We start from the raw sequence: 25,138 nt of genomic DNA on the forward strand, positions 1-25,138 counted from the left end.
CCTTTTGCTTTTCCCGCTCTGCCTAGCACTCTGGCTGTGTGTTGAACACCGTTGTCTCTGTTGGTAAAAGCAATCAGCTGTCCTGATCTTAACTTTACATTTGCAGAGACATGATCAGTGGGTGTAGAGGGCTCATTTGCAGTTTGTGTGACAGACATGTTTTCTGTAGTGTTAGTTTCTCTGTCAATAGTGATGTCTTCTTCCTCACTAATACTCTGTTCCCCATCGGGTGTGTCAGTGTCATCATTTTCAACTGCGTCTTTGTTGTCATCATCAGTAGTACTGTGTGATATTTGTTTATCTCCAGTCCGTGAATCCACTTTAGTCAATCTTGACTGGTGTACTCTTACAAGAGTCCCCCCATGTCTTACAAATACAACAGTTCCATCCTGCCCAATAACTACACCTGGACCCTTCCACTCTGTACAGTCGACTCGTTTGTAGTATACTTTATCTCCTGCCTCATATTTGTCATCTGTAGGCCTAAGTTGTTTGCGTAGTGCTCTCCTGATCCTTTCTGAACACTCTGCCTCAGTAAATGCTTTTCTGGAAGCATGTAATGCTGAGATATGTTCAGCTACTCTTGCACTTACAGTTGTGCCCTCTAAGGCAGGTGGCTTATCCATCAACACAGAAGGAAGGTTGGGGTTTTGGCCAAACACAAGTTGATGTGGACTATAACCATGTACATTAAGCATACTGTTTTTGGCCATAAGGGCCCAGTCTAGCGCAGTGTGCCAGTCACATCCTCGTTCCTTTTTTACCTTCAGGAGGATTTCTGTAAGTGTCATGTTATGTCTCTCCAGTAGTCCGTTGCTCCAGGGACTATACCCCGCCGTTGTTTTTACCTCAATGTTGAAGTTTTCAGCCATGTCCCGAATGTCTGTGTTGTTGAACTCTCCGCCGTTGTCTGTGTAGAGCCGTCTGGGGGCACCGTGAATGCTTATCCAGGTGTGAATGAAGGAGTTGACGATCTCTGCAGCTTTCTTTGTCTTTACGATGCTGCCAGCACTGAAGCGTGTGAAGTGGTCGATGATGTGAAGGTACCACACATTGGGCTCCAGCTCATGTAGATCCATCGCTACTGTCTCATTATACTCAGAAGCCAGGGGTAGACCAACAGCAGGTCTCGGCTTGGTTTTGCAATATTTCTGACAAATGTCACAGTCACGAACTATCTCTTGTAGAATAACTGCACATTGTTTATCTGTATTGCCAGAGCTTTGGATGAGCCTCAATATCCTCTCTGCAGATGCATGACCAAACTGCTTATGAAGTTTCACAAGGACTTTCTGTTTCTCTTTTGTAGACATTTCAGCAGTTACCATGAGAACTTCATTTTCATTGCAGCTTTCTGTAGTATTTTCATCTCTAATGTCCACACAATAGTGTCCCGAACTAGTGAGCTCTAGGGGAACAGGCTGCTTGAACATGACAACACTGTCATTCTCCATGTCTAGAACAGTCCCTGCTTTCTTGAGAGACGTTTTGCTCAGTAGTAGTGGAATGTCAACAGGAACTACTTCACTTTCAATGTCACATTTTGTTTGTCCAATTTTTGCTGGAAGTTTCACTTTTCTGCTGGAATACACTACAATACCATCCCCAAAGCGAAATGGTCTGGAGCTGGGGGTTTCTGATTGCAACAGCTTGTTTACTTGGCCTTGGCTGAGGTCACGCATGTAACTATCTAGCCACTTTTGACCACAAACTGTACGTGTACATGCAGTATCAATAATGGCTGACCCCAGTGCCTCAGTCAGGAAGATTTCAGAGTCTGTCATTGAGGCTTTAGTGTACAAGGTAATGTTACACTCCTCCACTTTCCCATCTTCAGTTAGCTTTACTTGGTCACCATTACGATGAGGACAGTCTTTCGCCCAGTGGTAAGTGCTCTGACAAATAGCACATCTTGTTCGCTTGCCAAACTTGTCAAGAGGGTTGGTACCTTATAGTGGTTGTCGCTGTCCACTCCGCGACGAAGTACCGTTGTTTCGTTTGTATTTGGGACCTTTTTGTTCCGTAAGGAAAACTGCTTCTTGGTTCAGTTGAATTCCGCTGAAAACTCCGGTTACTTTCCCTCCGAAAATCCGTTTCAGTGCAGACTTCATAGACGCAAACGTTAAGTCCGTGCACGCTGTCAGTGCAAGCTGTCGACTTTTCTCATCAAGACAAGCTGTATCTAGAAGCTTAAATGCTAGCACAGCGTCAGGCAGCGTCATGTTGTACTTTTTCATCCGGTTATAACGCTGTTCAAAGTCTATAATGTAGTCTGCCATGGACACGCTGTGGTTCTTTGCAATGGAGTCAAAACACGAGTAGGCTTCATAAGCGCGGTCTTTCTCTTCTCTCTGAAACACCGCGTCAAGTTTTGCAAGTAGTATTTCCATACCGTCATCTTTGTCTAAATCTTCCGCGGGTATCTCCATGGCCGTTTCTCTGGCTCTTCCCTCGAGGCCCAGCGCCACCGCGAGTGCCTGTTTCTTTTTATCCAGCTCCGTAACCCGTCTCCAGATATTGACTTCATTCTTCCAGCATTCGTATGGCCTGGCTTCATCAAGCTTTGGTGGTACTTTGTAATTGGAAACCATCCTCTGCTACCAATGTTAACTCAAAAGACACGACGTCGTACTCTCATTCACAGCGCCTTTATTCGTTCCGCCATTTTACATACGGACCACAACAACAACACTTCGCGGGCAACCGTACTCTCGCGATAAAACAGAAAATAACAAGTTAACATCCCCCACCCATCACCTTCACTCAATACCAGGTTGAGATGCAAATGAGGAGACTTCACTCAGGCAAGTCTGCTGGACCAGATGGAGTGAGTCCCCTTGTCCTCAAGACCTGTGCCCCCCAGCTGTGTGGAGTCTTTCATAAACTGTTTATGCTGAGTCTGAGTCTGCAGAGGGTCCCAGTGATGTGGAAGACATCATGCCTCGTCCCTGTACCAAAGACGCCACGTCCCAGTGGCCCCCAGGATTACAGGCCCGTGGCACTGACCTCTCACATCATGAAGACCCTGGAAAGGCTCATCCTGGACCAGCTGCGACCCATAGTAAGACCACATCTGGATCCCCTTCAGTTCGCTTATCAGCCTCGTCTCGGAACTGAGGACGCCATCATCTACCTGCTCAATCGTGTCTACACCCATCTGGACCAGCCGGCGAGCACTGTGAGGGTCATGTTTTTTGACTTTTCCAGTGCTTTCAACACCATCAGGCCGACCCTCCTGGGTGATAAGTTAGCAGCGATGCAGGTGGATGCTTCTCTGGTGTCCTGGATTGTTGATTACCTGACAGGAAGACCACAATATGTACGTCTCCCACAGTGTGTGTCTGACAAGGTGATCAGCAACACAGGGGCACCACAGGGGACTGTCCTCTCCCCCTTCCTCTTCACCCTCTACACCACAGACTTCAGCCACTGCACAGAGACCTGCCATCTTCAGAAGTTTTCTGATGACTCTGCGGTGGTTGGATGCATCAGCAGGGATGATGAGACAGAGTACCGGGCTGTGGTCGACTCCTTTGTCACGTGGTGTGAGCAGAATCATCTGCAGCTCAACGTGGCAAAGACCAAGGAACTGATCGTGGACTTCAGGAAGACCAGGAAACACTTGACCCCTGTTTCAATTCAGGGGGTCAGTGTTGACATTGTGGAGGACTATAAATACCTTGGAGTACACATTGACAATAAAATGGACTGGGCTAAAAACACCACAGCACTTTACAGGAAGGGCCAGAGTCGTCTCTATTTTTTGAGGCGACTGAGGTCCTTCAACATCTGCCAGAAAATGCTGAGGATTTTCTATGAGTCTGTTGTGGCCAGTGCGATCCTCTATGCTGTTGCATGCTGGGGGAGCAGGCTGAGGGTCGCAGATGCCAACAGACTTAATAAACTAATCCGTAAGGCCAGCAATGTTGTGGGGATGGAGCTGGACTCCCTCAAGGTGGTGTCGGAGAGGCGGATGCTGTCCAAGATAAAGACAATGTTGGATAACACCTCCCACCCACTCCATGACATGCTGGTCAGTCACAGGAGCACGTTCAGTGAGAGACTGAGATTACCAAAAAGCACCACTGAACGACACAGGAAATCATTCCTGCCTGTGGCCATCTCCCTGTACAACGCATCCACTTAACACACTGTTTGCTGCTACAACTACACGTTTCTTTTCCAACTATTTATTTATGAGTGACTTATGTATGTATGTATGTAGGGCTGGGCCATATTATACCGTTCACGGTAATACCGGTATAATGTTAGGCAACGATAGGAAAATGAAATATCGCGATAGAATGGGAGTAAAACGCGCATGCGCAGTGCCTTTGTTTTCATACGCACATGGCCGATTATTGAGTGAAACAGATGAACCAGAATTGGTTTGTAAAAATGGTGCAACTTCCGTGATGTGGAACTGGTTTGGTGTTTGTCCGTCAGATACACAACAAAGCACATTTTTTTGCAGAACATGCAAGTGGCCGTTCTAAGATGCTCTTAAATCTGGGAGTAATCTGGGTCCTAAACTCCGTATCCTTCAGGTCAAACAACACTGCAGCATCACTTAGAGTTAAAAACTGTCTAAATTCTTTCATCTTTAATAAAACGATCAGTATTGCTGCTTTACCAGGTGTAACTATAAAGTTTAACTTCCAGGCATCCATGAAAACAAAAGTTATTACATTTAACGGAGTTAGAAGTTAGCAGGAAGCTAGCGGAAGTTAGCTCGCTAGTTTCGCTAGTTACCTAAGCATGATATTGCATGTTCTGACTGAGAGATTTCTGAAAAAAATCAAACGTACAGCTCTGCTATCACTTCCAACATAAATGAAGACGGGAAACTAAACAGCAGTGACGTTTGTAGGGTTACTGAAGTTTGGCTAGCTGGTATATAATGATGTGCTACGTGATCGCTAGCGACACAGCTATGTTAGCATAACATAAACAGTGAAGCTGGAGGACGAACACTAACACTTTTCCACTTATAAAAGTTAACGTGAAGGTTCTTCATGGTTAGAGACAAATGCAATCGCATGGCAGGATGCTGTAAACGGACCAAACTTCAGTCAGGAGAACAACTGAGATAATCCATCCACAATACGAGGTTAGTCATTAATATACTGCAACAACATGGGAATAGAGCAGCTACCAGAGAATTCAACATTAATGAATCAATGGTACAGAAGTGGAGGAAGCAAGAAGAATGAGTTTAATAAAGTTTGATTTATCTGACTGCTTTGTTTCGCTTAATGTGCCTTATAATCCCGTGCACCTTATGGTCCGAAAAATGCGTACTGCACACTGCAGTTTAATGTTGCAAAGCACCTCTTTTTAACTTCAGTGGATATTATACATGGTTATGCTCAGGATATGTCAGCCCATTTCTACTGGAAATGCCTTTTGGTTAAACTTTCAGCAAGGAATTTGCATTTGCACTGTTACATTTTTATAAAGCTTTAATGTACATAAAAACCAGCTTCTTGTTTAAGTGAAAATAAATGGAAGGTTGTCTTTTTGCGCTAGTAATGTTGTGGAGTTGTATTTTGTCTCGCATCAATTATATCGTCGGTTATATCGTTATCGCAAATTTTCAAATATATATCGTGATAAATATTTTTGGCCATATCGCCCTGCTCTATATGTATGTATATATATGTATATATTGTACTATTCTTAGTTAGTGTATTGTCTGTCTTGTCTTAATGTTGGTTTAAAATAGAGCACTGTAACAAAAAATAATTTCCCCCAGGGATCAATAAAGTATTCTGATTCTGATTCTGATACCTCTTAGATATAGCGATACAAGATGGATAATGCACTTTTTAAAACTTCTGGAACCAGTTCCTTCATCTATTCGAGAGCGGAGCTGCTGGCACTAAGAACAAAGGGACAGACCGGCATGCGACACAACATCCCGGCCGAGCTAAAGAGGAGCTACAGAGGCTGCAAAGCTGGAACGAGGAGAGCGGATCACCGGAGGCGATTCAAACCATCAATCCCGACAGTGATCATGGGCAACGTGAACTCGTTACAGAATAAGATTGATGAACTGTGCGCTCTGAACAACCACAGACTATACTGTGAGTGCAGCTTGTTTACCTTCACGGAGACGTGGCTAACCGAGCTAACGCCGCAGGCTAACGTAGACCTATGCGGTTTCACATCCGTGAGAGCCGATAGGGACACGCAGGCCAGCGGAAAAAGCAGAGGTGGGGGACTCATTGTCTACGTTAACAACAGATACTGTAACCCTGGACACGTCTCCGTTAAAGTTTCGGTATGCCGTCTGGACCTGGAGCTGCTAGCTGTTAGCTTGCGGCCATATTATCTACCTCGGGAGTTCAGTCATGTGATCTGTGTGTGTGTCTACATCCCTCCGAGGGCCGACGCAACAGCTGCCTGTGAGAAAATACACACAATCACAGCAAGACTTCAGACACAAAACCCAGAGGCTTTCATTATTATATCTGGAGACTTTTCACTTTTCACCAGTTTGTGAATTGTCCCACAAGGAGCAACAGGACAATTGACCTACTGTATGCTAATGTGAGAGATGCATACAGAGCCACCCCCCTCCCCCCACTAGGGAAGTCAGACCACAACCTGGTTTACCTACAGCCACAATACACACCCCTCGTCCAAAGGCAGCCGGTCACAACGCGCTCCATCCGGAGGTGGACCCCAGAAAAGGAGGATGCTCTGAGGGACTGTTATGACACCACAGACTGGGATGTGCTCCTGAGCCCACATGGTGAGGACATAGAGGGGGCGACACACTGTCTTACAGACTACCTCAACTTTTGTGTGGACACGGTCGCCCCTGCTAAGACGGTACGGTGTTATCCTAATAACAAACCGTGGGTAACACAGGAAGTCAAAGCTGTCCTCAACATGAAGAAGAAGGCTTTCAGGAGCAAAGTGAAGGAGGAGATGAAAGCAGCACAGCGGGAGGTGAAACGCTGCCTGAGGGAAGCAAAGGACACCTACAGGAGGAAGGTGGAACAGAAGTTGGAGAGGAACAATATGAGGGAGGTCTGGAATGGTGTGAAAACCATCACAGGCCACAACACCAAGAAAAGCACAGTGGGGGGGGGGGGGGACTGTGGAGAAGGCAAACGAACTCAACAACTTCTTCAACAGGTTTGACCAGCCCACAACCCCCCCACCCTCACCCTCACCTTCACTACAGAGTCCAATCCCCACTCTCCTACCTCCCTCGCTTCCCCCCCTTCCTGACACCATGATACCCCCCTCCTCCAATCCCTCTCTCAGCAGCAAGACATCTCCCCCCCTCCCCTCCTCCCAAACATCTCCCAGTGTCACAGTGGATCAGGTCAGGAGACAACTGAGGAAGCTTCGCCCCAGAAAGGCAGCAGGCCCAGACAAGGTGTGTCCTAGGATGCTAAAGGCGTGTGCTGCTGAACTTGGGGAGCCACTACAACGAGTCTTCAACCTCAGTCTGCGACTGGGGAGAGTGCCCGCCCTATGGAAGACATCCTGCATCGTCCCGGTCCCCAAAAAGAACCGGCCCAATGAGCTGAATGACTTCCGACCGGTGGCACTGACGTCACATCTTATGAAGACTCTAGAGCGGCTCTTCCTCAACCTCCTCCGACCACAGGTACAACATGCCCAGGACCCACTACAGTTTGCATACAAGGCGGGTGTCGGAGTGGAGGATGCCATCCTGTACCTCCTACACAGAGCCCACTCACACCTGGATGGGGGAAAAGGCACGGTCAGGATCCTGTTTCTTGACTTTTCCAGTGCCTTTAATACCATCCGGCCCTGTATGCTTCAGGAAAAACTGAACAGGATGGAGGTGGACCCCTGCCTGGTCGCTTGGATCTCCGACTACCTCACCGACAGACCACAGTACGTCAGGCTGAAGGACATCACGTCTGACACAGTGGTCAGCAGCACAGGAGCACCACAGGGAACAGTGCTGTCCCCTCTTCTCTTCACCCTGTACACCTCTGACTTCTGCTACAACTCTGAATTATGCCACATTCAGAAGTTTGCAGACGACACAGCCATCATGGGGTGTATCTGGGATGATCAGGAAGAGGAGTACAGAAGTCTGGTGAGGAACTTTGTCGCATGGAGTCACACAAACCACCTGCAACTCAACACCTCAAAGACTAAGGAACTGGTTGTGGACTTCGGGAGGTCTAGAGCAGGTCCACTGCCGGTTCAGATAGAGGGGGAGGAGGTGGAGGTGGTCAACAAGTACAAGTACCTCGGGCTGTGGGTGGACAATAAACTGGACTGGTCATGCAACACAGAGCACCTGTATAAAAAAAGCACAAAGCCGACTGTACTTCCTCAGGAGGCTGAGGTCTTTTAACATCTGCAGGAAGCTCCTGAGGATGTTTTACCAGTCAGTGGTTGCTGGAGTACTTTTCTATGCTGTGGTGTGCTGGGGGAGCAGCACAGCAAAGAAGGACTCATCCAGGCTGGAGAAACTGATCAGGAGGGCTAGCTCTGTGGTCGGCATGAAGCTGGACACTCTGGTGACAGTGGCAGAGAAAAGGACATTAAAGAAACTGATGGACATTATGGACAATGCCAGGCATCCTCTGCACACGGCCATTAACAACCAGAAGAGTCTGTTCAGTGACAGGTTGCTTCTCCAAAAGACAAGAACTAACAGACTTAAAAACTCCTTTGTCCCACACGCCATCAAACTGTTTAACTCCTCTCTGGAGGGGAGAGGGAGGGGAAACAGGAGGACAAAGGAGAGGGGAACAACTAAGCTGTAGTGCCTCTTCACCTCACTGTGCAATACCTTTTGTGCAATACTTTTGTAAATAGTCAACAGTGCAATAGACAATACTTGAAATGTGCAATTCACTTCTATTTTTATTTTTTATTCCTATTTATCCCCTTCGTATATTTTATTTATATTGTCTCTGTATTATATATATATATATATATATATATATATATATATATATATATATATATATATATATATATGTATGTGTGTGTGTGTATATAATATTCTGTAACTCTAACTTCTGTCGGTGCTGTGCTTTTTTGGAAAACGAATTTCCCAGAGGAACCCACCCGAGGGATTAATAAAGTTCTATTATCTTATCTTAAGTTATACAAAAATGCTTTCTTTCGCCAAGACAGTGCGTTTCTCACTGTTACATGCTTTTTAATGGGGAACTCGCCCGAAACAAAGCATAGGTTTTCATTATGTGAATAATTTTAAAATCTTAGCTCAAACGGCTGCAAATCCCGTTTTCCCAGCACATTGAGTTCGATGAGCTAAAGCCATAAACATGTGTATCAGAGTCTTCTATCAAAAGTTACAGCTATTTAAATGAAGTTGTACAAAAACGCTTTCTTTCGCCAAGACAGTGCGTTTCTCACTGTTACATGCATTTGAATGGGGAACACGCCCGAAACAAAGTATAGGTTTTCATTATGTGAATAATTTTAAAATCTTAGCTCAAACGGCTGCAAAACCTGTTTGCCCAGCACGGGGATATTGAGTTCTATAAGATAAAGCCATAAACATGTTTGTCTGAGTCTTCTATCAAAAGTTACAGCGATTTATATGAAGCTGTTCAAAAACGCTTTATTTCGCCAAGACAATGCGTTTCTCACTGTTACATGCATTTGAATGGGAAACTCGCCCGAGACAAAGTATAGGTTTTCATTATGTGAATAATTTTAAAATCTTAGCTCAAACGGCTGCAAAACCTGTTTGCCCAGCACGGGGATATTGAGTTCTATAAGATAAAGCCATAAACATTTTTGTCTGAGTCTTCTATCAAAAGTTACAGCGATTTATATGAAGTTGTACGAAAACGCTTTATTTCGCCAAGACAATGCGTTTCTCACTGTTACATGCATTTGAATGGGAAACTCGCCCGAGACAAAGTATAGGTTTTCATTATGTGAATAATTTTAAAATCTTAGCTCAAACGGCTGCAAAACCTGTTTGCCCAGCACAGGGATATTGAGTTCTATAAGATAAAGCCATAAACATGTTTGTCTGAGTCTTCTATCAAAAGTTACAGCGATTTATATGAAGCTGTTCAAAAACGCTTTATTTCGCCAAGACAATGCGTTTCTCACTGTTACATGCATTTGAATGGGAAACTCGCCCGAGACAAAGTATAGGTTTTCATTATGTGAATAATTTTAAAATCTTAGCTCAAACGGCTGCAAAACCTGTTTGCCCAGCACGGGGATATTGAGTTCTATAAGATAAAGCCATAAACATGTTTGTCTGAGTCTTCTATCAAAAGTTACAGCGATTTATATGAAGTTGTTCAAAAACGCTTTATTTCGCCAAGACAATGCGTTTCTCACTGTTACATGCATTTGAATGGGAAACTCGCCCGAGACAAAGTATAGGTTTTCATTATGTGAATAATTTTAAAATCTTAGCTCAAACGGCTGCAAAACCTGTTTGCCCAGCACGGGGATATTGAGTTCTATAAGATAAAGCCATAAACATCTTTGTCTGAGTCTTCTATCAAAAGTTACAGCGATTTATATGAAGTTGTACGAAAACGCTTTCTTTCGCCAAGACAGTGTGTTTCTCACTGTTACATGCATTTGAATGGGAAACTCGCCTGAGACAAAGTATAGGTTTTCATTATGTGAATAATTTTAAAATCTTAGCTCAAACGGCTGCAAAACCTGTTTGCTCAGCACGGGGATATTGAGTTCTATAAGATAAAGCCATAAACATTTTTGTCTGAGTCTTCTATCAAAAGTTACAGCGATTTATATGAAGTTGTACGAAAACGCTTTATTTCGCCAAGACAATGCGTTTCTCACTGTTACATGCATTTGAATGGGAAACTCGCCCGAGACAAAGTATAGGTTTTCATTATGTGAATAATTTTAAAATCTTAGCTCAAACGCCTGCAAAACCTGTTTGCCCAGCACGGGGATATTGAGTTCTATAAGATAAAGCCATAAACATGTTTGTCTGAGTCTTCTATCAAAAGTTACAGCGATTTATATGAAGTTGTTCAAAAACGCTTTATTTCGCCAAGACAATGCGTTTCTCACTGTTACATGCATTTGAATGGGAAACTCGCCCGAGACAAAGTATAGGTTTTCATTATGTGAATAATTTTAAAATCTTAGCTCAAACGGCTGCAAAACCTGTTTGCCCAGCACGGGGATATTGAGTTCTATAAGATAAAGCCATAAACATGTTTGTCTGAGTCTTCTATCAAATGTTACAGCGATTTATATGAAGTTGTACGAAAACGCTTTCTTTCGCCAAGACAGTGTGTTTCTCACTGTTACATGCATTTGAATGGGAAACTCGCCCGAGACAAAGTATAGGTTTTCATTATGTGAATAATTTTAAAATCTTAGCTCAAACGGCTGCAAAACCTGTTTGCCCAGCACAGGGATATTGAGTTCTATAAGATAAAGCCATAAACATCTTTGTCTGAGTCTTCTATCAAAAGTTACAGCGATTTATATGAAGTTGTACGAAAACCTTTCTTTCGCCAAGACAGTGTGTTTCTCACTGTTACATGCATTTGAATGGGAAACTCGCCCGAGACAAAGTATAGGTTTTCATTATGTGAATAATTTTAAAATCTTAGCTCAATCGGCTGCAAAACCTGTTTGCCCAGCACGGGGATATTGAGTTCTATAAGATAAAGCCATAAACATGTTTGTCTGAGTCTTCTATCAAAAGTTACAGCGATTTATATGAAGCTGTTCAAAAACGCTTTATTTCGCCAAGACAATGCGTTTCTCACTGTTACATGCATTTGAATGGGAAACTCGCCCGAGACAAAGAATAGGTTTTCATTATGTGAATAATTTTAAAATCTTAGCTCAATCGGCTGCAAAACCTGTTTGCCCAGCACGGGGATATTGAGTTCTATAAGATAAAGCCATAAACATGTTTGTCTGAGTCTTCTATCAAAAGTTACAGCAATTTATATGAAGCTGTTCAAAAATGCTTTATTTCGCCAAGAGAGTGTGTTTCTCACTGTTACATGCATTTGAATGGGAAACTCGCCCGAGACAAAGTATAGGTTTTCATTATGTGAATAATTTTAAAATCTTAGCTCAAACGGCTGCAAAACCTGTTTGCCCAGCACGGGGATATTGAGTTCTATAAGATAAAGCCATAAACATGTTTGTCTGAGTCTTCTATCAAAGGTTACAGCGATTTATATGAAGTTGTACGAAAATGCTTTCTTTGCCAAGACAGTGTGTTTCTCACTGTTACATGCATTTGAATGGGAAACTCGCCCGAGACAAAGAATAGGTTTTCATTATGTGAATAATTTTAAAATCTTAGCTCAATCGGCTGCAAAACCTGTTTGCCCAGCACGGGGATATTGAGTTCTATAAGATAAAGCCATAAACATGTTTGTCTGAGTCTTCTATCAAAAGTTACAGCGATTTATATGAAGCTGTTCAAAAACGCTTTATTTCGCAAAGACAGTGTGTTTCTCACTGTTACATGCATTTGAATGGGAAACTCGCCCGAGACAAAGTATAGGTTTTCATTATGTGAATAATTTTAAAATCTTAGCTCAATCGGCTGCAAAACCTGTTTGCCCAGCACGGGGATATTGAGTTCTATAAGATAAAGCCATAAACATGTTTGTCTGAGTCTTCTATCAAAAGTTACAGCGATTTATATGAAGCTGTTCAAAAACGCTTTATTTCGCCAAGACAATGCGTTTCTCACTGTTACATGCATTTGAATGGGAAACTCGCCCGAGACAAAGTATAGGTTTTCATTATGTGAATAATTTTAAAATCTTAGCTCAAACGGCTGCAAAACCTGTTTGCCCAGCACGGGGATATTGAGTTCTATAAGATAAAGCCATAAACATGTTTGTCTGAGTCTTCTATCAAAGGTTACAGCGATTTATATGAAGTTGTACGAAAATGCTTTCTTTGCCAAGACAGTGTGTTTCTCACTGTTACATGCATTTGAATGGGAAACTCGCCCGAGACAAAGAATAGGTTTTCATTATGTGAATAATTTTAAAATCTTAGCTCAATCGGCTGCAAAACCTGTTTGCCCAGCACGGGGATATTGAGTTCTATAAGATAAAGCCATAAACATGTTTGTCTGAGTCTTCTATCAAAAGTTACAGCGATTTATATGAAGCTGTTCAAAAACGCTTTATTTCGCAAAGACAGTGTGTTTCTCACTGTTACATGCATTTGAATGGGAAACTCGCCCGAGACAAAGTATAGGTTTTCATTATGTGAATAATTTTAAAATCTTAGCTCAATCGGCTGCAAAACCTGTTTGCCCAGCACGGGGATATTGAGTTCTATAAGATAAAGCCATAAACATGTGTTTCTGAGTCTTCTATCAAAAGTTACAGCGATTTATATGAAGTTGTACGAAAACGCTTTATTTCGCCAAGACAATGCGTTTCTCACTGTTACATGCATTTGAATGGGAAACTCGCCCGAGACAAAGTATAGGTTTTCATTATGTGAATAATTTTAAAATCTTAGCTCAAACGGCTGCAAAACCTGTTTGCCCAGCACGGGGATATTGAGTTCTATAAGATAAAGCCATAAACATGTGTTTCTGAGTCTTCTATCAAAAGTTACAGCGATTTATATGAAGTTGTACGAAAACGCTTTCTTTCGCCAAGACAGTGTGTTTCTCACTGTTACATGCATTTGAATGGGAAACTCGCCCGAGACAAAGTATAGGTTTTCATTATGTGAATAATTTTAAAATCTTAGCTCAAACGGCTGCAAAACCTGTTTGCCCAGCACGGGGATATTGAGTTCTATAAGATAAAGCCATAAACATCTTTGTCTGAGTCTTCTATCAAAAGTTACAGCGATTTATATGAAGTTGTTCAAAAACGCTTTCTTTCGCCAAGACAGTGTGTTTCTCACTGTTACATGCATTTGAATGGGAAACTCGCCCGAGACAAAGAATAGGTTTTCATTATGTGAATAATTTTAAAATCTTAGCTCAATCGGCTGCAAAACCTGTTTGCCCAGCACGGGGATATTGAGTTCTATAAGATAAAGCCATAAACATGTTTGTCTGAGTCTTCTATCAAAAGTTACAGCGATTTATATGAAGCTGTTCAAAAACGCTTTATTTCGCAAAGACAGTGTGTTTCTCACTGTTACATGCATTTGAATGGGAAACTCGCCCGAGACAAAGTATAGGTTTTCATTATGTGAATAATTTTAAAATCTTAGCTCAAACGGCTGCAAAACCTGTTTGCCCAGCACGGGGATATTGAGTTCTATAAGATAAAGCCATAAACATGTTTGTCTGAGTCTTCTATCAAAAGTTACAGCGATTTATATGAAGTTGTTCAAAAACGCTTTCTTTCGCCAAGACAATGCGTTTCTCACTGTTACATGCATTTGAATGGGAAACTCGCCCGAGACAAAGTATAGGTTTTCATTATGTGAATAATTTTAAAATCTTAGCTCAAACGGCTGCAAAACCTGTTTGCCCAGCACGGGGATATTGAGTTCTATAAGATAAAGCCATAAACATGTTTGTCTGAGTCTTCTATCAAAAGTTACAGCGATTTATATGAAGCTGTTCAAAAACGCTTTATTTCGCAAAGACAGTGTGTTTCTCACTGTTACATGCATTTGAATGGGAAACTCGCCCGAGACAAAGAATAGGTTTTCATTATGTGAATAATTTTAAAATCTTAGCTCAATCGGCTGCAAAACCTGTTTGCCCAGCACGGGGATATTGAGTTCTATAAGATAAAGCCATAAACATCTTTGTCTGAGTCTTCTATCAAAAGTTACAGCGATTTATATGAAGTTGTTCAAAAACGCTTTCTTTCGCCAAGACAGTGTGTTTCTCACTGTTACATGCATTTGAATGGGAAACTCGCCCGAGACAAAGAATAGGTTTTCATTATGTGAATAATTTTAAAATCTTAGCTCAATCGGCTGCAAAACCTGTTTGCCCAGCACGGGGATATTGAGTTCTATAAGATAAAGCCATAAACATGTTTGTCTGAGTCTTCTATCAAAAGTTACAGCGATTTATATGAAGCTGTTCAAAAACGCTTTATTTCGCAAAGACAGTGTGTTTCTCACTGTTACATGCATTTGAATGGGAAACTCGCCCGAGACAAAGTATAGGTTTTCATTATGTGAATAATTTTAAAATCTTAGCTCAAACGGCTGCAAAACCTGTTTGCCCAGCACGGGGATATTGAGTTCTATAAGATAAAGCCATAAACATGTGTTTCTGAGTCTTCTATAAAAAGTTACAGCGATTTATATGAAGTTGTACGAAAACGCTTTCTTTCGCCAAGACAGTGTGTTTCTCACTGTTACATGCATTTGAATGGGAAACTCGCCCGAGACAAAGTATAGGTTTTCATTATGTGAATAATTTTAAAATCTTAGCTCAAACGGCTGCAAAACCTGTTTGCCCAGCACGGGGATATTGAGTTCTATAAGATAAAGCCATAAACATGTTTGTCTGAGTCTTCTATCAAAAGTTACAGCGATTTATATGAAGTTGTTCAAAAACGCTTTCTTTCGCCAAGACAATGCGTTTCTCACTGTTACATGCATTTGAATGGGAAACTCGCCCGAGACAAAGTATAGGTTTTCATTATGTGAATAATTTTAAAATCTTAGCTCAAACGGCTGCAAAACCTGTTTGCCCAGCACGGGGATATTGAGTTCTATAAGATAAAGCCATAAACATGTTTGTCTGAGTCTTCTATCAAAAGTTACAGCGATTTATATGAAGCTGTTCAAAAACGCTTTATTTCGCAAAGACAGTGTGTTTCTCACTGTTACATGCATTTGAATGGGAAACTCGCCCGAGACAAAGAATAGGTTTTCATTATGTGAATAATTTTAAAATCTTAGCTCAATCGGCTGCAAAACCTGTTTGCCCAGCACGGGGATATTGAGTTCTATAAGATAAAGCCATAAACATGTTTGTCTGAGTCTTCTATCAAAAGTTACAGCGATTTATATGAAGCTGTTCAAAAATGCTTTATTTCGCCAAGAGAGTGTGTTTCTCACTGTTACATGCATTTGAATGGGAAACTCGCCCGAGACAAAGTATAGGTTTTCATTATGTGAATAATTTTAAAATCTTAGCTCAATCGGCTGCAAAACCTGTTTGCCCAGCACGGGGATATTGAGTTCTATAAGATAAAGCCATAAACATGTTTGTCTGAGTCTTCTATCAAAAGTTACAGCGATTTATATGAAGTTGTACGAAAACCTTTCTTTCGCCAAGACAGTGTGTTTCTCACTGTTACATGCATTTGAATGGGAAACTCGCCCGAGACAAAGTATAGGTTTTCATTATGTGAATAATTTTAAAATCTTAGCTCAATCGGCTGCAAAACCTGTTTGCCCAGCACGGGGATATTGAGTTCTATAAGATAAAGCCATAAACATGTTTGTCTGAGTCTTCTATCAAAAGTTACAGCGATTTATATGAAGCTGTTCAAAAACGCTTTATTTCGCCAAGACAATGCGTTTCTCACTGTTACATGCATTTGAATGGGAAACTCGCCCGAGACAAAGAATAGGTTTTCATTATGTGAATAATTTTAAAATCTTAGCTCAATCGGCTGCAAAACCTGTTTGCCCAGCACGGGGATATTGAGTTCTATAAGATAAAGCCATAAACATGTTTGTCTGAGTCTTCTATCAAAAGTTACAGCGATTTATATGAAGCTGTTCAAAAACGCTTTATTTCGCAAAGACAGTGTGTTTCTCACTGTTACATGCATTTGAATGGGAAACTCGCCCGAGACAAAGTATAGGTTTTCATTATGTGAATAATTTTAAAATCTTAGCTCAAACGGCTGCAAAACCTGTTTGCCCAGCACGGGGATATTGAGTTCTATAAGATAAAGCCATAAACATGTTTGTCTGAGTCTTCTATCAAAAGTTACAGCAATTTATATGAAGCTGTTCAAAAATGCTTTATTTCGCCAAGAGAGTGTGTTTCTCACTGTTACATGCATTTGAATGGGAAACTCGCCCGAGACAAAGTATAGGTTTTCATTATGTGAATAATTTTAAAATCTTAGCTCAAACGGCTGCAAAACCTGTTTGCCCAGCACAGGGATATTGAGTTCTATAAGATAAAGCCATAAACATGTTTGTCTGAGTCTTCTATCAAAAGTTACAGCGATTTATATGAAGCTGTTCAAAAACGCTTTATTTCGCCAAGACAATGCGTTTCTCACTGTTACATGCATTTGAATGGGAAACTCGCCCGAGACAAAGTATAGGTTTTCATTATGTGAATAATTTTAAAATCTTAGCTCAAACGGCTGCAAAACCTGTTTGCCCAGCACGGGGATATTGAGTTCTATAAGATAAAGCCATAAACATGTTTGTCTGAGTCTTCTATCAAAAGTTACAGCAATTTATATGAAGCTGTTCAAAAATGCTTTATTTCGCCAAGAGAGTGTGTTTCTCACTGTTACATGCATTTGAATGGGAAACTCGCCCGAGACAAAGTATAGGTTTTCATTATGTGAATAATTTTAAAATCTTAGCTCAAACGGCTGCAAAACCTGTTTGCCCAGCACGGGGATATTGAGTTCTATAAGATAAAGCCATAAACATGTTTGTCTGAGTCTTCTATCAAAAGTTACAGCGATTTATATGAAGCTGTTCAAAAACGCTTTATTTCGCCAAGACAATGCGTTTCTCACTGCTACATGCATTTGAATGGGAAACTCGCCCGAGACAAAGTATAGGTTTTCATTATGTGAATAATTTTAAAATCTTAGCTCAAACGGCTGCAAAACCTGTTTGCCCAGCACAGGGATATTGAGTTCTATAAGATAAAGCCATAAACATGTTTGTCTGAGTCTTCTATCAAAAGTTACAGCGATTTATATGAAGCTGTACGAAAACGCTTTCTTTCGCCAAGACAGTGTGTTTCTCACTGTTACATGCATTTGAATGGGAAACTCGCCCGAGACAAAGTATAGGTTTTCATTATGTGAATAATTTTAAAATCTTAGCTCAATCGGCTGCAAAACCTGTTTGCCCAGCACGGGGATATTGAGTTCTATAAGATAAAGCCATAAACATGTTTGTCTGAGTCTTCTATCAAAAGTTACAGCGATTTATATGAAGCTGTTCAAAAACGCTTTATTTCGCCAAGACAATGCGTTTCTCACTGTTACATGCATTTGAATGGGAAACTCGCCCGAGACAAAGTATAGGTTTTCATTATGTGAATAATTTTAAAATCTTAGCTCAAACGGCTGCAAAACCTGTTTGCCCAGCACGGGGATATTGAGTTCTATAAGATAAAGCCATAAACATGTTTGTCTGAGTCTTCTATCAAAGGTTACAGCGATTTATATGAAGTTGTACGAAAATGCTTTCTTTGCCAAGACAGTGTGTTTCTCACTGTTACATGCATTTGAATGGGAAACTCGCCCGAGACAAAGAATAGGTTTTCATTATGTGAATAATTTTAAAATCTTAGCTCAAACGGCTGCAAAACCTGTTTGCCCAGCACGGGGATATTGAGTTCTATAAGATAAAGCCATAAACATGTTTGTCTGAGTCTTCTATCAAAAGTTACAGCGATTTATATGAAGTTGTACGAAAACGCTTTATTTCGCCAAGACAATGCGTTTCTCACTGTTACATGCATTTGAATGGGAAACTCGCCCGAGACAAAGTATAGGTTTTCATTATGTGAATAATTTTAAAATCTTAGCTCAAACGGCTGCAAAACCTGTTTGCCCAGCACGGGGATATTGAGTTCTATAAGATAAAGCCATAAACATGTGTTTCTGAGTCTTCTATCAAAAGTTACAGCGATTTATATGAAGTTGTACGAAAACGCTTTCTTTCGCCAAGACAGTGTGTTTCTCACTGTTACATGCATTTGAATGGGAAACTCGCCCGAGACAAAGTATAGGTTTTCATTATGTGAATAATTTTAAAATCTTAGCTCAAACGGCTGCAAAACCTGTTTGCCCAGCACGGGGATATTGAGTTCTATAAGATAAAGCCATAAACATCTTTGTCTGAGTCTTCTATCAAAAGTTACAGCGATTTATATGAAGTTGTTCAAAAACGCTTTCTTTCGCCAAGACAGTGTGTTTCTCACTGTTACATGCATTTGAATGGGAAACTCGCCCGAGACAAAGAATAGGTTTTCATTATGTGAATAATTTTAAAATCTTAGCTCAATCGGCTGCAAAACCTGTTTGCCCAGCACGGGGATATTGAGTTCTATAAGATAAAGCCATAAACATGTTTGTCTGAGTCTTCTATCAAAAGTTACAGCGATTTATATGAAGCTGTTCAAAAACGCTTTATTTCGCAAAGACAGTGTGTTTCTCACTGTTACATGCATTTGAATGGGAAACTCGCCCGAGACAAAGTATAGGTTTTCATTATGTGAATAATTTTAAAATCTTAGCTCAAACGGCTGCAAAACCTGTTTGCCCAGCACGGGGATATTGAGTTCTATAAGATAAAGCCATAAACATGTGTTTCTGAGTCTTCTATAAAAAGTTACAGCGATTTATATGAAGTTGTACGAAAACGCTTTCTTTCGCCAAGACAGTGTGTTTCTCACTGTTACATGCATTTGAATGGGAAACTCGCCCGAGACAAAGTATAGGTTTTCATTATGTGAATAATTTTAAAATCTTAGCTCAAACGGCTGCAAAACCTGTTTGCCCAGCACGGGGATATTGAGTTCTATAAGATAAAGCCATAAACATGTTTGTCTGAGTCTTCTATCAAAAGTTACAGCGATTTATATGAAGTTGTTCAAAAACGCTTTCTTTCGCCAAGACAATGCGTTTCTCACTGTTACATGCATTTGAATGGGAAACTCGCCCGAGACAAAGTATAGGTTTTCATTATGTGAATAATTTTAAAATCTTAGCTCAAACGGCTGCAAAACCTGTTTGCCCAGCACGGGGATATTGAGTTCTATAAGATAAAGCCATAAACATGTTTGTCTGAGTCTTCTATCAAAAGTTACAGCGATTTATATGAAGCTGTTCAAAAACGCTTTATTTCGCAAAGACAGTGTGTTTCTCACTGTTACATGCATTTGAATGGGAAACTCGCCCGAGACAAAGAATAGGTTTTCATTATGTGAATAATTTTAAAATCTTAGCTCAATCGGCTGCAAAACCTGTTTGCCCAGCACGGGGATATTGAGTTCTATAAGATAAAGCCATAAACATGTTTGTCTGAGTCTTCTATCAAAAGTTACAGCGATTTATATGAAGCTGTTCAAAAATGCTTTATTTCGCCAAGAGAGTGTGTTTCTCACTGTTACATGCATTTGAATGGGAAACTCGCCCGAGACAAAGTATAGGTTTTCATTATGTGAATAATTTTAAAATCTTAGCTCAATCGGCTGCAAAACCTGTTTGCCCAGCACGGGGATATTGAGTTCTATAAGATAAAGCCATAAACATGTTTGTCTGAGTCTTCTATCAAAAGTTACAGCGATTTATATGAAGCTGTTCAAAAACGCTTTATTTCGCCAAGACAATGCGTTTCTCACTGTTACATGCATTTGAATGGGAAACTCGCCCGAGACAAAGAATAGGTTTTCATTATGTGAATAATTTTAAAATCTTAGCTCAATCGGCTGCAAAACCTGTTTGCCCAGCACGGGGATATTGAGTTCTATAAGATAAAGCCATAAACATGTTTGTCTGAGTCTTCTATCAAAAGTTACAGCGATTTATATGAAGCTGTTCAAAAACGCTTTATTTCGCAAAGACAGTGTGTTTCTCACTGTTACATGCATTTGAATGGGAAACTCGCCCGAGACAAAGTATAGGTTTTCATTATGTGAATAATTTTAAAATCTTAGCTCAAACGGCTGCAAAACCTGTTTGCCCAGCACGGGGATATTGAGTTCTATAAGATAAAGCCATAAACATGTTTGTCTGAGTCTTCTATCAAAAGTTACAGCAATTTATATGAAGCTGTTCAAAAATGCTTTATTTCGCCAAGAGAGTGTGTTTCTCACTGTTACATGCATTTGAATGGGAAACTCGCCCGAGACAAAGTATAGGTTTTCATTATGTGAATAATTTTAAAATCTTAGCTCAAACGGCTGCAAAACCTGTTTGCCCAGCACGGGGATATTGAGTTCTATAAGATAAAGCCATAAACATGTTTGTCTGAGTCTTCTATCAAAAGTTACAGCGATTTATATGAAGCTGTTCAAAAACGCTTTATTTCGCAAAGACAGTGTGTTTCTCACTGTTACATGCATTTGAATGGGAAACTCGCCCGAGACAAAGTATAGGTTTTCATTATGTGAATAATTTTAAAATCTTAGCTCAAACGGCTGCAAAACCTGTTTGCCCAGCACGGGGATATTGAGTTCTATAAGATAAAGCCATAAACATGTTTGTCTGAGTCTTCTATCAAAAGTTACAGCAATTTATATGAAGCTGTTCAAAAATGCTTTATTTCGCCAAGAGAGTGTGTTTCTCACTGTTACATGCATTTGAATGGGAAACTCGCCCGAGACAAAGTATAGGTTTTCATTATGTGAATAATTTTAAAATCTTAGCTCAAACGGCTGCAAAACCTGTTTGCCCAGCACGGGGATATTGAGTTCTATAAGATAAAGCCATAAACATGTTTGTCTGAGTCTTCTATCAAAAGTTACAGCGATTTATATGAAGCTGTTCAAAAACGCTTTATTTCGCCAAGACAATGCGTTTCTCACTGCTACATGCATTTGAATGGGAAACTCGCCCGAGACAAAGTATAGGTTTTCATTATGTGAATAATTTTAAAATCTTAGCTCAAACGGCTGCAAAACCTGTTTGCCCAGCACGGGGATATTGAGTTCTATAAGATAAAGCCATAAACATGTTTGTCTGAGTCTTCTATCAAAAGTTACAGCGATTTATATGAAGCTGTTCAAAAACGCTTTATTTCGCAAAGACAGTGTGTTTCTCACTGTTACATGCATTTGAATGGGAAACTCGCCCGAGACAAAGAATAGGTTTTCATTATGTGAATAATTTTAAAATCTTAGCTCAATCGGCTGCAAAACCTGTTTGCCCAGCATGGGGATATTGAGTTCTATAAGATAAAGCCATAAACATGTTTGTCTGAGTCTTCTATCAAAAGTTACAGCGATTTATATGAAGTTGTACGAAAACCTTTCTTTCGCCAAGACAGTGTGTTTCTCACTGTTACATGCATTTGAATGGGAAACTCGCCCGAGACAAAGTATAGGTTTTCATTATGTGAATAATTTTAAAATCTTAGCTCAATCGGCTGCAAAACCTGTTTGCCCAGCACGGGGATATTGAGTTCTATAAGATAAAGCCATAAACATGTTTGTCTGAGTCTTCTATCAAAAGTTACAGCGATTTATATGAAGCTGTTCAAAAACGCTTTATTTCGCCAAGACAATGCGTTTCTCACTGTTACATGCATTTGAATGGGAAACTCGCCCGAGACAAAGAATAGGTTTTCATTATGTGAATAATTTTAAAATCTTAGCTCAATCGGCTGCAAAACCTGTTTGCCCAGCACGGGGATATTGAGTTCTATAAGATAAAGCCATAAACATGTTTGTCTGAGTCTTCTATCAAAAGTTACAGCGATTTATATGAAGCTGTTCAAAAACGCTTTATTTCGCAAAGACAGTGTGTTTCTCACTGTTACATGCATTTGAATGGGAAACTCGCCCGAGACAAAGTATAGGTTTTCATTATGTGAATAATTTTAAAATCTTAGCTCAAACGGCTGCAAAACCTGTTTGCCCAGCACGGGGATATTGAGTTCTATAAGATAAAGCCATAAACATGTTTGTCTGAGTCTTCTATCAAAAGTTACAGCAATTTATATGAAGCTGTTCAAAAATGCTTTATTTCGCCAAGAGAGTGTGTTTCTCACTGTTACATGCATTTGAATGGGAAACTCGCCCGAGACAAAGTATAGGTTTTCATTATGTGAATAATTTTAAAATCTTAGCTCAAACGGCTGCAAAACCTGTTTGCCCAGCACGGGGATATTGAGTTCTATAAGATAAAGCCATAAACATGTTTGTCTGAGTCTTCTATCAAAAGTTACAGCGATTTATATGAAGCTGTTCAAAAACGCTTTATTTCGCCAAGACAATGCGTTTCTCACTGCTACATGCATTTGAATGGGAAACTCGCCCGAGACAAAGTATAGGTTTTCATTATGTGAATAATTTTAAAATCTTAGCTCAAACGGCTGCAAAACCTGTTTGCCCAGCACAGGGATATTGAGTTCTATAAGATAAAGCCATAAACATGTTTGTCTGAGTCTTCTATCAAAAGTTACAGCGATTTATATGAAGTTGTACGAAAACGCTTTCTTTCGCCAAGACAGTGTGTTTCTCACTGTTACATGCATTTGAATGGGAAACTCGCCCGAGACAAAGTATAGGTTTTCATTATGTGAATAATTTTAAAATCTTAGCTCAATCGGCTGCAAAACCTGTTTGCCCAGCACGGGGATATTGAGTTCTATAAGATAAAGCCATAAACATGTTTGTCTGAGTCTTCTATCAAAAGTTACAGCGATTTATATGAAGCTGTTCAAAAACGCTTTATTTCGCCAAGACAATGCGTTTCTCACTGTTACATGCATTTGAATGGGAAACTCGCCCGAGACAAAGTATAGGTTTTCATTATGCGAATAATTTTAAAATCTTAGCTCAATCGGCTGCAAAACCTGTTTGCCCAGCACGGGGATATTGAGTTCTATAAGATAAAGCCATAAACATGTTTGTCTGAGTCTTCTATCAAAAGTTACAGCGATTTATATGAAGCTGTTCAAAAACGCTTTATTTCGCAAAGACAGTGTGTTTCTCACTGTTACATGCATTTGAATGGGAAACTCGCCCGAGACAAAGAATAGGTTTTCATTATGTGAATAATTTTAAAATCTTAGCTCAATCGGCTGCAAAACCTGTTTGCCCAGCACGGGGATATTGAGTTCTATAAGATAAAGCCATAAACATGTTTGTCTGAGTCTTCTATCAAAAGTTACAGCGATTTATATGAAGCTGTTCAAAAACGCTTTATTTCGCCAAGACAATGCGTTTCTCACTGTTACATGCATTTGAATGGGAAACTCGCCCGAGACAAAGTATAGGTTTTCATTATGTGAATAATTTTAAAATCTTAGCTCAATCGGCTGCAAAACCTGTTTGCCCAGCACGGGGATATTGAGTTCTATAAGATAAAGCCATAAACATGTTTGTCTGAGTCTTCTATCAAAAGTTACAGCGATTTATATGAAGCTGTTCAAAAACGCTTTATTTCGCCAAGACAGTGTGTTTCTCACTGTTACATGCATTTGAATGGGAAACTCGCCCGAGACAAAGTATAGGTTTTCATTATGTGAATAATTTTAAAATCATAGCTCAATCGGCTGCAAAACCTGTTTGCCCAGCACGGGGATATTGAGTTCTATAAGATAAAGCCATAAACATGTTTGTCTGAGTCTTCTATCAAAGGTTACAGCGATTTATATGAAGTTGTACGAAAATGCTTTCTTTGCCAAGACAGTGTGTTTCTCACTGTTACATGCATTTGAATGGGAAACTCGCCCGAGACAAAGAATAGGTTTTCATTATGTGAATAATTTTAAAATCTTAGCTCAATCGGCTGCAAAACCTGTTTGCCCAGCACGGGGATATTGAGTTCTATAAGATAAAGCCATAAACATGTTTGTCTGAGTCTTCTATCAAAAGTTACAGCGATTTATATGAAGCTGTTCAAAAACGCTTTATTTCGCAAAGACAGTGTGTTTCTCACTGTTACATGCATTTGAATGGGAAACTCGCCCGAGACAAAGAATAGGTTTTCATTATGTGAATAATTTTAAAATCTTAGCTCAATCGGCTGCAAAACCTGTTTGCCCAGCACGGGGATATTGAGTTCTATAAGATAAAGCCATAAACATGTTTGTCTGAGTCTTCTATCAAAAGTTACAGCGATTTATATGAAGCTGTTCAAAAACGCTTTATTTCGCCAAGACAATGCGTTTCTCACTGTTACATGCATTTGAATGGGAAACTCGCCCGAGACAAAGTATAGGTTTTCATTATGTGAATAATTTTAAAATCTTAGCTCAAACGGCTGCAAAACCTGTTTGCCCAGCACGGGGA

The sequence above is a fragment of the Mchenga conophoros genome, linkage group LG23 (genome assembly GCF_057382185.1).
Source record: "Mchenga conophoros isolate Kocher_MC1m ecotype Shallow Benthic linkage group LG23, M_conophoros_male_GT1.1, whole genome shotgun sequence".
Classification (NCBI taxonomy): Eukaryota; Metazoa; Chordata; class Actinopteri; order Cichliformes; family Cichlidae; genus Mchenga; species Mchenga conophoros.